The sequence below is a fragment of the Myotis nattereri genome, assembly GCF_964212035.1.
Source record: "Myotis nattereri genome assembly, chromosome: 3".
Lineage (NCBI taxonomy): Eukaryota > Metazoa > Chordata > Mammalia > Chiroptera > Vespertilionidae > Myotis > Myotis nattereri.
In genome coordinates, this window is record NC_138077.1 from 7,787,179 (window position 1) to 7,801,386 (window position 14,208).

Consider the following 14,208-nt stretch of genomic DNA (forward strand, 5'->3'; position numbering starts at 1 on the left):
CGCCGGGAGCAGCCGGGCCCGGGCCGATTCGCGGCGATGACGCACCGCGCTCCCTGGGACCTGCGGTTCCGGCTCCTCCCACCGCCCCCGCCCCCAACCCCTCAGCACCCCCTCCCCCAGGCCGGACCCCGCCCCTCGCAACTGCGCCTCAGTCTCCGGTCCGGCCTCGGTGTCCCGCAGTAACTTCCACTCGCCCCTCCCCCCCATCCCCCCCGCCCCTTCCCCCTCCCCCCTCCCCCCTTCCCCTCCCCCGGACAGCGGCGGCGGCTCCTCCGGTCCCTTCAATTGTCAGCTGCGCCGCAGCACCGGGGCGCCGTGTGCCTCCGCCTGCGCCGTGTGCCTCCGCCTGCGCCGTGTGCCTCCGCCTGCGCCGTGTGCCTCCGCCTGCGCCGTGTGCCTCCGCCTGCGCCGTGTGCCTCCGCCTGCGCCGCCTCCCCCGCCGTCCAACACTTTGCCTTCCGCCTGCGCGGACGGGGTGGTCCGCGGGCCCGGCCCCTCTCCCTCCTCGCGGCCCATCACCTACCCCGCAACCCTAACGCCTGGATCCACTGCCCGCGGCCTGCGACCTCCTCCCGAACCCTTCGAACCCTTCGAGGGACCAGGAAGGGAAATGTGAGGCTTCCCTCGATATCCCTCCAACGGGACCCCTCCCCCGCCCCCTCGGGTTGCGGAACTAGTCAGTGCCTAGAGGTCCTGGGGGAGGGAACAGCACCTCAACTTACAAACCCCCGGAAACCCTACCTTTTAAGGCGGGACGGATGGACCTGGAGAGCATTAGACAGAAAAAAAAACACCTTGTTATTCTCAGGATTTGAGATCTTGCTGTTGGTATTTGTCATGTTTGGCTCAGATAAACTAAAAAATTATCTTAAAAAAGAATAATACAAAACTCCAAAGTAATTAACATTTTTAGAATATAAAGATGTTTATTTAAACCGCATCATACTGATATGAGCTAGTAGTGGAAACAGTCAAGAATATAATTTTGTTCTTTTAAAATACATGACTTTTTAAAAATTGGAGTAATTTATTCTAACAGTAGTACAAAGTACAGAAAGGTTCACACTGGCAGATCGAGTGTCTAGCACCTTTGAACAGAGATACTCAGAGTGCGGGCCCGGGCAGGCCAGGTTCCGACTGCCCAGGTGAACGATCCCGGTGACTGAGGGTGTGCTGATCACAGAACAGTGCGGCCATTTGGGTTTTGCTCAGCTGCTGAGAGCGCCCCAGAGAACGAACAGAGTGGGAAAGCTGGGCACTGAATTCATGGCTGGGGGCTAGGAGATCGGAGAGAAATGTTGAGACAGAGAAAGAGCCCAGGTGGATGAGGAGGTCAGTCAGATGGACAGTCCGAAGGCGCTGACGATGCAGCACATGGTCTAGTTCTCCCATCCCATGGTCATTAGCGCTGCCCCAGAAGCAAGAACTCCCCGCGTGTAGTCCTGCTCCGTTCTGCTACATGCTTATACAGGTCACAGTGTATGTGAATGGTTTCCCAGCTTGGTGAGTTGGCTTCAAGTTTGTTCTACATTTGTGGTCCACTGATTGGCTTTGCTGTGCCGATAGGTGTTGCCACCAGTGGCACTTTCTATAGCCTCTTTCACAAAGTTGCTCTTTCGTCAACAACAAAGTAGTCTCTTCCGCAGACTGGTAGTCTTCCACCTTCCCCAGCATGTCACCTCTGCCGCCTACATGACTGCTTTGAGGACACAGAGAGAAGCCCTAAGGTCTGGCACTTTTTGGCAATATTATCTGCTTGAAAATAATACATGCAGAGATGTATCTGATCTTCCACAAGAAGATGGAAAATGTTCTCTTTGTTGAGATTTCTTATTGAAGCTATTAGTGTTTAAATGTAGGAATTACATCTCTTAGGACCACAGAACGTGACATGATGTTTAAAAGGCACCGGAGAGGATAATCAGCAATGCAATGGACATGAGATGGTGCATCTACCGTCTCATCCTGATCTGACCCTGGTCTCTGGGCGGAAGCTTTGAACTCCTGGTGTCCTAAAATGAGCAGCAGGTCATGCAGAGGCAGCCACGCAAAGGCAGAGTCGCTGAGATGGTCCACACACCAGGGCCTTCCTGGTCCCATCGCATAGGCAGCCTGCAGGAAAGGGCGGGTGTTGGTCCCAGTACTGAGGAAAAACCCTGGGTCCGATCTGGGGCTAGAGAACACCACTCACTCCCCATCTCCAGCCCCGCCCTCACTAGAGTCACATCTTCCCTGAACCTGCCACCCCTGCCCTGAGACCAGCAGCCCGTACCAAGCTCTACCCACCCTTTGCACATCAGAGTCACCCCAGCCCTGACAGATGTTTTGAGCTCAGGACTAAAGTGAGTAATGACTCAATCTGTTCCCTTCACTCAGGTCTGTTGCTCCGTGGGTGGGGGTGGAGTGGGGGTGGGGTGAAGGTGTCTAAGGACCTGGTGGGAGCTCTGATAGACTGCCACAGGAAGGCTCATCCTGACACCTGACAGCTTGGGGAGCTGGGGAGGGGTGCAGACAAACACCCCATTTTTCCTTTTCTCCCAGCCTCTTACCCAGCAGCACACAGAGCTCTCAGTATGACCGTCCAAGCCCTGCCCTATTCATAGGGTCCTCTCAGTGGCTCAGGATCTGGCGTGTGGAGGAGGCTGGCTGTCAGGTGATTACACCAGGGCTCAGCCAGGAATCCCAGGCCTCCTTCTAACCTCCATAAGGTTTGCCTCCCCCCTTACTGGGCCTTTCAGAGCCACTTTCTGTGAACTCCAGCCTTTCGAGTTGGGTCTGCAAGGCCTTCCACCTCTTCCTGGGCTTAGACCCAGGCCACTCTCCTCTTAGCCCCCTGGGTATTCCCCTTCCCCAGGACACATCACATGGCGCCAGCATGCTGCTCTCACCTGAACGTGAGCACTGCCCCTTCCGTGTGCCTGCTGCCCCCACACCACCCATCCTGGGCCCAAACACAGTCTCTCAAACAGAGAACCTGAATCAGGACTGAAATCTCCAAACCCCTTCAGCATCTAGAGGCCTTAAGCCTTGGTGGGAGCCCCTCCCTTTCCCACTGGCATCGACAGTGAGGAGACAGCAGCACTCAGGGCTGAGCTTGTGCAACTTCTTGCTGTGAAATGATAACATGTGTTGGTCTCCTGGTCTAATTTCCAGGAGGAGAAGTTTAAGGGGGGCGGGATCAGGGGTCAGGCTGGGAATTCATCTTTCCCTGTCCTCACCCCAGGCCATCTGTCCCTCATTTCCCACATAATGAAGCCCTCAGTACCTGTTACTTAACGGCCCAGCCTAAGATGCCAACTATGATTGTGCAGGTGAGGATCACAGGGAGGACCGAAGGGATGGGCGTGTTGGTTGTGGCCTTGGACGGGACTGTGGCTGTAGCAGCGGTTGGTGCAGCTGTAATGGAAACACGAGAGTGACAGCCGTGCAGAACCCAGTTCCATGGAGATGCCCCTCAGCCCCTGCTGTCCCAGGTCATCCTATTGTGCAGTTTCTACCCTCCACGTGTGGCAGCCACAGTGCCAGAGCCTGGGGTTGGAGCAAAGAGAGGAGATGGGCGCCGGCCCCTTGGGGCTCATACAGCTAATGGGGGAAGCAAGTGTTACAATAATCACTCCTGCTGGGACAGAAGAGGAGGTGACACCTTAGGGAGGTGGCAGAGAATCCTCGCAGGGCTGATGTGAGGTGGTGTTAAAGGATTTCCAGAAGTAGACCAGGTGAGATGAAGACACATGATGCTGAGAAGAGGGAACACGACAAGGTTAAAGGTCTGGAAGCAGAACAGTGCCCGCAGGTTTGCAGTCAGCAAGAAATCTCCGGTGAGTGAGTGGTCCAAGGTCATGTGCAGGTAGAGACGTGAGGAAGTGAGAAACCCAAGGAGGGATCGCAGAACATACCTATGGCCCTTATTCTCCCAAAATCCATCACCGTGGTGGATGGGTCACTTTCTCCAACCACATACAACACAGACACCACACACTGTGTGAATGTCATTTCAAGGGACCTACAAGTTCATTTCGTCTGTAGAATTACCTTGTGTGCTCAGGGGACACAAAACTTGTTGAAGCCACTTCCTACAGTCTCCAGCTGAGGTCCTAACAAGGAGATCGGTCATAGCTCTGTCACTCGCCAATGTTTGCTTTAACAGAATGCCTTCACCGTGCAGCACTGTCCAGTGTCTATTCTTTGTGTCAAAGCGGAGAGATATCTGTCCATCCAGTCCAAACTCGCAGGATGCAGTGGTGCGTCCATTGGATTCCTGCTCACACATCATGCTGCCCTGCAGGGAGAGAGGACCTGTCCCCAGCACCATGGGGAAGAGGTCAGCTTTGGGTGTTGACAGAGCCTTTGTCCCCACCTGGTGTCCAGCCCTCTGCTCCCCTCTGTGCTCCTGGTCCTGCTCTGTCCTCTGTGTCCTACACTGACTCCTGAGGCTCTTGGCTGGGACCAACTTCCCACATTTACATAAACACTATTGATCCCTCACCCTACACCTCTGTTCTGCCTCCACCCTGGGTTTGTAAACGTACCGCTGGTTGCAGGAATCTCTGCTCTAATGTCCAGCAGGGTCTTCTTGAGCTCCTCCACCACGTACTGCAGAGCATCTCTCTGTTCACTCCAGGCCTGCGTGGCGTTCATCTCCAGAACACTGATGAGTGTGACCTTGTGACCGCCACAGGTATAATGAAGAAACGTGTTCCCATTGACCTGGCCTTGAATGTCACACCACGGCTGTCCACTAGGAGTGACTGTGAATGTGTAGCCCAGAGAGGGAGCACCTGTGAGGGAGGAACGCAGGGGCGGGAAGAAAGGTAACTGAGCGCCCCTCCCCCATTCTGGACAGCAAGCGACCCCCTGATGGCCGGGCGGTCCTTGTCCTGTTTGCGTGCAGATGGCAGGGGCTCGGGCTCCCACTTTGCAGAAGCCTTTAGTGAGGCGGGTGGGTGGGGGGTACTGTCCTGGCTCAGGGTGGAGGAGGGGGCTTCGCCCTCTCTCCCATCTTCCTCCCGGTCCCTTTGCTCAGGACTATTTGTGACAAGTCACAGGCTCATTCCCGTCCCTCTCACCTGGACAGAGGCAGCCAGGTGTGCAGACGCCCCGGGACTGAAAGGCGCCCGCAGATGATGGCCGAGGGGTCTGTGCCCCACCCAGCGGGAAGGTTCCCCACCCCACCGCCGGCTCCCAGCCCCAGATTCCATTTGCCGAACTTACAAGTGTAGCTGCGGGTTCCCAAAGCAGAAGTAAGAGCAACAAAACGGGGCTGACACCTTCAGACTCAGACCCCTCCATCTCGACCCTCCCTCAGGAGTGTTCAGGCCGTCAGGGCCGCAGCCAATATCTGGGCAGTCGCAGAGCCTACTGGTCTGTGTAGCACTGGCCTGTGCCGCCCCGCCCACGGATCTGCGAGTGTTCCCCGAACTCCGGGTGTCGAGGGCGGAGTCTAAGAGCTGTTTCCTGAGCTGTCTAGAGCCTCCCGCCCCCCCCCCCCCCCCCCGCCTGCCACCTGGCGGTGTGTCTGGGGAGGGGCGGAACCGCCTCACCCCGCCCTCAGATTTGGCCTGTTTTTTCCCCCGTTTTGGGGGTGGAAGTGCAGGGTGAGGTGGGTATAGACAAGAAGGGAATTTTATTCAGTGAAAACACCTCTTTCTGCCATCCGTCTGTTAAGGCCCCCTCCACTCCCGGGGCTGTAATTCTTGTAATATTTCACCTCCCGACTCCCACCCCCAACCCGGTGGGTCTTACACCACCCAGGGCTCTCCACCCCATGGCCTATCGCCCTATCTTAACGGGCACACACTCCAGGGATAAACTAAACCCGTCATGGGGATGAGGGCACGGGGACTGCGGCTAATAACACTGTATTGTGAACTGAGAGTTATTAGGAGGCACATCTAACACTTCATTATGTTACACATTTGAAACGAATACAATGTGTCCATTATCCTATCTAATAAAGGCCCAACAACCATAACGCGGAACCCCTCAACCGGGACCAGTGGCATAGCTGGCCATAGGGGGCGCACTGATCACCACTGGCCAGAGGCTCCACCCGGAGGACGGGGAGGCGTGGCAGCGAGGCCTGGAGGCCACGCTAAGGCCCAGGGATCCCAGGAACCCGAAGCCCAGAGCTTGCTTTCCAATAAAAAAATAAATCGGAAAAAAAAAAAAGCAGCGGATGCGGCCACCCTGGGAAGAACAGCTCTAGGAGGGAAAGGCCTCCCCAGGCCCAGCCCAGCTTGGCGGCCGCTGCGGGCTCCCAGGGACTCACCGGTGACGGTGACGGGGCCGGCAGCAAGCGCAGCCCCTCAGACTCCAAAGCGACGGACAGCTGCTCCCCATCGAGCTCCCAGGCAGACGCAGCTCCCTCCCATTTGCAGCTTCTGGCTCTCTGCCCACCCCTCTGCATACTATTGTGCTTGGGGCCCTGGCTTCAGCCTCCCCGACCAATAGCGTAGCAGCACAGCGACAAGGCGGCAGCACCCAGCTACCCGGCCTGGCTGGGCACTGACTTGTACACTGTGCGTTTACATTTGCAGGGAAGCGGGCAGCCCGCTCCTGCCGCTGCCTCACCTTTAGGCTAAGAAAGGCCGGCTCCTCCCTCCGGAATCAAAACCTCTTGGGGTGAATGATCCCAGCGATGGCCCAGCACCCGCTCCGTGTCACTGTCACAGCCCTTCCCAGTCATCACAGCCCCTTCCTCAGCCCGCAGTGCCCTGTTCCACCCACTGACAGTCCTCTGAAATGTGAGCAAGATCTCAAATGCCCCCCTGTCAATAGCTCCCTTGCCCTACCTGTCTTCCTCTAAAAACTTTGCATTTAAAAATATATATTTGATTGATTTCAGAGAGGGAATAGAGATAGAAACATCAATGATGCTAGAGAATCATTGATTGGCTGCCTCCTGCACATTCCAAACTGGGTATGGAAACCTCTCCCTGCCCCTCTCCCCTGGCCAGCAGGCCCCGGTGGCAGCACAGGCACTGAGGGAAGGAGGAGGGGGGGAGGCGGGGAACCATGGGGTGGTGGGGCACTGAGGGCAGCCAGCGGGTGGGTGGGGTGTGCTCGGGGTGGAGGAGGGGGCTTCGCCCTCTCTCCCATCTTCCTCCCGGTCCCTTCGCCCAGGACTAGTTGTGACAAGTCACAGGCTCACTTCCGTCCCTCTGACCTGGAAAGAGGCAGCCAGCTAAGCGGACACCCCGAGACTGAAAGGCGCTCGCAGAGATGATCGCCGAAGGTCTGTGCCCCACCCGGCGGGAAGGTTCCCCACCCACCGTGGGCTCCCCGCACATTCCATCCCTCAGGTTCACTCGCCCCGACTCAATTCCCCAACTCACAGCGGGGAGCAGCGGGTTCCCAAAGCAGAAGCAGGAGCAAGAAGATGGGACTGACACTTTCAGACCCAGACAGCTCCATCTCGACCCTCAGCAGCAGTGCATGTACCCAGGACAGAAGGTGGTGAGCGGGTGAGGTTGCCCACTACTGTCAGGCCGAAAAACTTCAGCCCCGCTCCCTCCACACCGCGCATTTGATTGGCCCTCCTCTGGCCCCGGCCCCCCCCCCCGCCCCCCAGTCATTAAGCCCGGCCCTCCGTGCGCCTGGACCGCGCCATGCCCCACACTTGCCCCGCCCCCCCCCCGCCCCCCCCACCCCCGGCCCCACTCCCGTCCCCGGCCGCAGATTTGGCTGTTTTTCCCCAGTTTTGGGGTGGAGGGTGGCGGGGGTGCGAGTGCAGGGTGAGGGGGTAGAAACTGGAAGGGAATTTATTCAGTGAAAACACCTCAATGGTGTCACAGCATTGCTGCCAGCCCTCGGTTAAGGCCCCCTCCACTCCCGGGGCTGTAATTGTAATAGTTCACGCTCCCACTCCCACCCCCACCCGGTGGGTCTTACACCACCCAGGGCTCTTCATCCCATGACCTATCGCCCTATCTTAACGGGCACACACTCCAGGGATAAACTAAACCCGTCATGGGGAGGAGGGCACGGGGACTGCGGTTGTCAATACTGTATTGTGAACTGAGAGTTATTAGGAGGCACATCTGACACTTCATTATGTTACACATTTGAAAGGAATACAATGTTGTGTCCGTTATCCTATCTAATAAAGGCCCAACAACCATAACGCGGAACCCCAGACCAGGACCAGTCGCTAGGAGGCGCACTGATCACCAGGGGGCAGAGGCTCCACGCAGGAGAAGGGGGAGGGGGCCCAGGCTATGGCCCAGGGATCCCAGGAACCCGAAGCCCAGAGCTTGCTTTCCAATAAAAAAATAAATTGGGGAAAAAAAGCAGCCGACGCGGCCACCCTGGGAAGAACAGCTCCAGGAGGGAAAGGCCTCCCCAGGCCCAGCCCAGCTTGGCGGCCCCCCGCGGGCTCACAGGGACTCACCGGTGACGGGGCCGGCAGCAAGCGCAGCCCCTCAGACTCCAACGCGACCGACCGCTGCTCCCCATCGGGCTCCAAGGCAGACACAGCTCCTCCGAGTGCGACCTTCCGGCTTCCTCACTTCCCCTTTCTGCCTCCTGCAGAGCCGTCCCGTCCCGCTGCCCCGGCTTCCTGTACTATTGTGCTTGGGGGCGTGGCTGGGCCTCTGGCCAATAGCGCCGCAGCACGGCCACAAGGTGGCAGCACACCAGGCCTGGCTGGGCACTGACTTGGCTGCGGACTGAATCCCTGTGCGTTTGCATTTGCAGGGAAGCAGGCAGCCCACTGCTGCCTCTGCCTCACCTTTAGGCTAAGAAAGGCCCGCTCCTCCCTCCGGAATCGAAACCTCTTGGGGGTGAATGGTCCCAGCGATGCCCCAGCCCACGCTCCGTGTCACTGTCACAGCCCTTCCCAGTCATCACAGCCCCTTCCTCAGCCCGCAGTGCCCTGTTCCACCCACTGACAGTCCTCTGAAATATGAGCAAGATCTCAAATGCCCCCCTGTCAATAGCTCCCTTGCCCTATTCCTTCTTCTAAAAACTTTGCATTAAAAAATATATATATTTGATGGATTTCAGAGAGGGAATAGAAATAGAAACATCAATGATGCTAGAGAATCATTGATTAGCTGCCTCCTGCACATTCCAAACTGGGTATGGAAACCTCTCCCTGCCCCTCTCCCTCAGTTCTTCCCTGGCCAGCAGGCCTCAGGTGGTAGCAGGACACTGAGGGAAGAAGGCTGGGGGTGGAGGGGAGGAGAGGAGATGGGGAACCATGGGGTGAAGGGGCACGGAGGGCAGCCAGCATCTGGCTTCTGACATCTGTTCCTTCTGCACCTGCCTGGTGAGCTTCACGTTCTCTCCTGACCCCACAGGGCCTTGGGTCCTGATGGGCCTGGCCCTGATCGCCCCTGTTCGCCCACCAGGCCTAGGGACCTCATCGTGCATGAATTTCGTGCACCGGGCCTGTAGTGTCTCAATAAAAATAGAAAATGAAAGAAAACAAATGCAGGGGGATTGATCCTGACACCAGAAATGTTGCACCAGCAGGACTCAGCTCACACCCATAGCTTCACGGGGTGTCCCTGGTGGGCCTCTTGGGGCAAAGAATCCAGTCTACAGAAAGGAGGGGAGCACTGGCCTCCCTGTGGGTCCCACGTCCTCTCACATTCACTCCAGCCTGAACCCACAGGCCAAATAAAACTACTTATACTTGGAAGGTCTTGTGAAATGGACAGTGATTCAGCGGCTGGGCTGGGCTGGGGGAGGAGCAGTGACTAGGGAGGCAGTGGCTTTGGTGAGACTGGGGAAGTGAGTGCCTGGACTGCGGGGTGTGACCCTCTGGCAAAGCTGCTTGGAAGGCCCCGGGGAGAGCAGGGGGGTGTCGGAGGGTTTGCCTGGGAAAGCGGTGTGAGCGGAGCTGGGGTATCCAGTCACCTGTGGGTCGTGACCCTCCGTGAACATCCCTGGTCCCCAGGGCGACCCTGGGCTGGGGCCCTCTTCCCAGGGAGGGCGGGAGCTGTGGGGTGGGGGTTGGGCGTTGGCAGCATTTCCTGCTCCCGCCCCTTCGCCCAGCATCACTCTGTAGCCCAAGTCCCCTTTTCCTGTCCCTGGCCTCGCCTAGCCGGGTACACGGGAAGGGAGCTGAACAGGGCGTGGCGGCACCCACCCTCGGGAGGTTCTGAACCCCCGTGGGCGCCTTGGTCCCGGTCTTTGTGCGCCCCCCGCCTCCCATTCCACCGCCTTCCGCCCCGCAGGTTCCATTCTGGCTTCACCGCCGGCGCTCCGCCCAGGGACAGTCCTGTCGTAGAAGCGGGGCCAGGAGGACCGGACCCAACTGGGTGCCCACAGTCCACGCCATCGGGACCTGGAGCCCGAGGGCAACCCAATGTGTCAAGGAGCCGCATCCATAGGGTCCAAGGAGGGAATGAATCCCGAGTGTCGTCCTGCCCCTGCCCCTCCGGGCTGCCCATCCCCCAGGCCGGGCCCTGCTCCTGGGAGCGAAGTGCCCAGCATTCCCATCCCTTCTCCTCGGGACCCCAGACCGTTTCCTCCACCCCAGTCTCCTGGCCACATACTACTTCCGGTCTCCTTCCCAACTTCACAATCATTCCTCCTTTTCTTAAAAGACTCAGGGTTTTCTGCCTCCGCCCCGACCGCCGCAGGCTCCGACCCCCCAAGCCCGTTAGGCGGGGAGGAGGCGGAGGCGGAGAAGAAGGCGGTGGTGGCGGGTGCAGGATGGGGCGCTGTTCTGGCTCTCGAGCCGCTGCACAGCTGGGAATCTCCTGCAGCTCATTAATTGTGTGAGTAAAAACCAAGTCACATCCAAAATTCCAACGAACCGGGCACATTTATGTCAGAGTTTACTGAAAAAGAGCCAGCGGCAATGGATCGAGAATCCAACCAGGCTGCCTGGCCCAGACCAGCGGGAGGATACCTGGTGAGTATTAGCTGCCACCCTTAGCCTGTCAGTCCGGAGGCACCGAGGAGCCAGGGTAGTCCTGGGCCGCTGACGCCTTGCTGTGCGACCTCGGGCAGGTTTATCACCCTTCTGAGGAGCAGAGTGTGTCCTCACCAGTCCATGAGGGTGGCGGACTCGACGCTAGGGGGGGCCCAGCCCACAGATGATCACATGCGATTCCAACATTCACCACCAGGGGGCAGAAGAGCCTTGCCGCCAATGACACACCAAGTGGGCAGCACACATCGAGCCTGTCACTAAGGTCACCTTCATGGGTCCACACAGTGGGAAGCAGTAGCAACACACATCTGGGCTGTTCACTGCCTCCCCCTCCATGGGAAAGGCACGGGGGGGTCAGGGGCTTGGGGAGACCAGAGCGAGCGCCCCCACCAGGAGGAGGAGGCCTCAGTGTCCACCCGACTCCCTAAGGTGGGGAGGAGACAAGGCCTGGGGCCCACAGCCTCAGGGCAGGGGGGGCTCAGCCAGGGGCCTGGCAGGTGCACCGTGACCACAGAGGGTGAGGTGGGTGGCCAGATGGGGCAGCCAGCGGACATTGTGGCCGCGTGGGCTCTGCCTGTGTCGTCAGGCCGGGTAAAGGGTCCTCTCCCGGGGAGCCCAGTGGACAGCCCTCAGGCGGTGCCCTCCTCTTTCTGGAACAAACTAGACCCCAGAAGGGAGGACACACGAAGAAAAGAATTTCCCAAAGTGATTCCTTTTCCACACGCAGTGACACCGTGCGCTGTCATTTTAAGTGGAAAGCAACGAACACACACAGACACAGACGCACACATGCACACACCCGTTGTCTCCATCACTCTGGGCTTGACCCCCTCACCCCTGTGGGAGTTTCCCCAGACTCCTCCTACCCCCACCCACCCCCTCCTTCCAGCAGGAAGGCCCCCACTCCTGCCAGTTAATCCATATCCATAAAGAACATGGGGTGCCCCGTGTGGGAGGCAAAAGTGGCCTCTGCATTGGGGCGGGGGCGGAGTCTCTAGGTCCTCGCTCCCCCTGAGTCTCCTCAGACCGGCTGTCCTCACAGACGCCTTCACTTTTGCGCAGTCTGGTGTTTCATCGAACCAAAAGTAGGGGGTTGGGGTCCTGTTGGGTCCGGCTGCAGCCATAACTGAGCTGTCCTTAGAGGCCCGTGGCCTTGTGGTCACTGCAGTTCTTTTTTTTTTTCTTGGGATAAAACATTATGTAAACATGAAAAATAAGATTTAATTTTTTCAATGAGCATATATTGCATTGCTGTTTTAAAATTTAGTGACGTAACAAATGGGTAAGAGCAAATGATTTAAGTGAAAAACTAAAATATAATTGCAAAAAATCTAGTGCATACCTCTACAAAATGGAGGCGATAAGCCAGAATGCTCATACTGTTCACCTCCACCTCTGTCTGAGCTCCCAGCATTGTAAGTATCCAACAGCTATTTATTGTTCTTGAATAAGTATTGGCATTAAAATGAACTCATTTATTTCCCAAACTTGCTGTAATGAGATATGAAACTTTCATAATTAAAAAAAGTAAGTATATACAAATAAGACTAATTTTACAACTCAAAACCATAAGAGGGGAAAGGAGCATTGCTGTCGTTTATATCAAATGTCAGATCTGCAATAAATTATAATTACAAACAGGAACACCATCTCATTTATACGAATGGAATTTGAAGTTTTTTTTGGGGAAAGGACATAGAATTCTTTTCTATTTGGAATGACAAGGCTTATCTATAACACTTCAACATTTCCGGCGACTCTGAAATTTGTAAATAGCAGGGGAGTTCACCGTTTCTTTCTTCACCTTCACCTTCCGAGTTTTATACAGAAGATCTTTGCGTGTTTGAATTTTCTGTGCAATGATGAACAATTTCCTCTCGCATTCAATCCGCTGTGTCAGGCAGTTATACTGCTTTTGCCTCCCCACCCCCCCTTTTTAAAAATATATATATTTTATTGATTTTTTACAGAGAGGAAGGGAGAGGGATAGAGAGTTAGAAACATCAATCAGCTGCCTCCTGCACACCCCCTACTGGGGATGTGCCCGCAACAAAGGTATATACTCTTGACCGGAAATGAACCTGGGACCCTTCAGTCCACAGGCCGACACACTATCCACTGAGCCAAACCAGTTAGGACTGCTTTTGCCTTTCTTTAGCTATCGGCTTAAGTCGAGTCTGATGAGGAACTCCTTTCATTTCTCCTTCTTCAAGGTCTCTATGGGGGAGGGGGGGTCTATTAAAGACTCTGTCCTGCAAGGTCTCTATGGGGGAGGGTGGGTCTATTAAAGACTCTGTCCACCAATTCCAGGGCAGTTCACATGCTAGTTGCAATGTCAAACCGTTCAACTTCCTTTCTAGTGTCAAAAAAGAACACATGCTTATTCTGTTGCTTCCACCGGAAATCCAGCAGGTGAAGCTCTCTGTCTTTTGATTTCCTTAGCTTCCACAACCCTTTTCATTTCCATATATTTGACATCCTGAGTTCTCCTCAGTTTCAGCTGTTCTGGAGTTACTTCTTCCTTCGTCTCCGGGATAACATGACCTCCATCCTGGAGTTTAACTCTAGTCATTTTATAGTAGAATTCATCTGGATTTTTTTCAAGAGCTTTCTTTCGAAGAGCTCTGAGGTATTCTTGCTTTTCCCGGGAGTCATTTGCAAGAAGTTTATAATCTTTCTTTTTCTCCAGCAGGCCCAGATGTTTTCAAAAGCCAGGCTGGCTTCGCTCTTGGTGTTCCAGCTGTCCGGACGGCTGTCTTCCGAAAAGCTGAGACATAGCTGCTCACGCCTGGGAAAGCTCAGTAGACAACGCTGGTACCGCACCATCTCAGTCTACGGGTCCGTCACAGCAGTTCTTGCTTAGGCCTTGTCATGGGCTGAGCTGTGTCACCCAGTTGAAGCCCTAACACCTCAGGGTGTGGCTGTATTTGGAGATGGTTCAGGTTAAATGAAGGTCACTAGGTGGACCCTATTCCAACAGGATGGGTGTCCCTATAAGAAGAGATTAGGGGACACACACACACACACACACACACACAAACACACATACACACAGAGGTATGACCAGGTGAGGACACAGGGAGGCAACAGCCAACTGCAAGTGCAGGCGAGAGGCCTCAGGGAAACCAGCCCTGCAGACACCTTGATCTTGGACTTCTAGCCTCCAGACTGTGAGGCCATACACGTCTGCTGTTTGAGGCCCCGCCTGTGTATTTGTTCGGGGGCTGAGCTGACTACTGCGGCCTGAAGACACTGCTTTCGCTGGGCGGGCCTGCTGGTGACAGTGGCACTAGGCTCTCAGAATCCTGGATCATGCTCCTTGG

General features: G+C 56.1%; 1 long non-coding RNA gene and 1 pseudogene across 2 annotated transcripts; both read right to left on the minus strand.

The window, feature by feature from the left end:
- Positions 1–902: 902 nt before the first annotated feature.
- On the minus strand, positions 903–8,533 carry LOC308516326. Its single transcript, XR_013995737.1, has 5 exons — positions 8,390–8,533; positions 4,530–4,778; positions 4,033–4,296; positions 3,266–3,396; positions 903–2,112 (listed from the first exon to the last, which is right to left on the minus strand). It is a non-coding gene; the product is annotated as an uncharacterized lncRNA (long non-coding RNA).
- Positions 8,534–13,017: 4,484 nt separating this feature from the next.
- LOC308517006 (putative U3 small nucleolar RNA-associated protein 11) lies at positions 13,018–13,457 on the minus strand (annotated as a pseudogene). The gene has a single exon. The product of its transcript is annotated as a putative U3 small nucleolar RNA-associated protein 11 (transcript).
- Between the last annotated feature and the right edge of the window lie 751 nt (positions 13,458–14,208).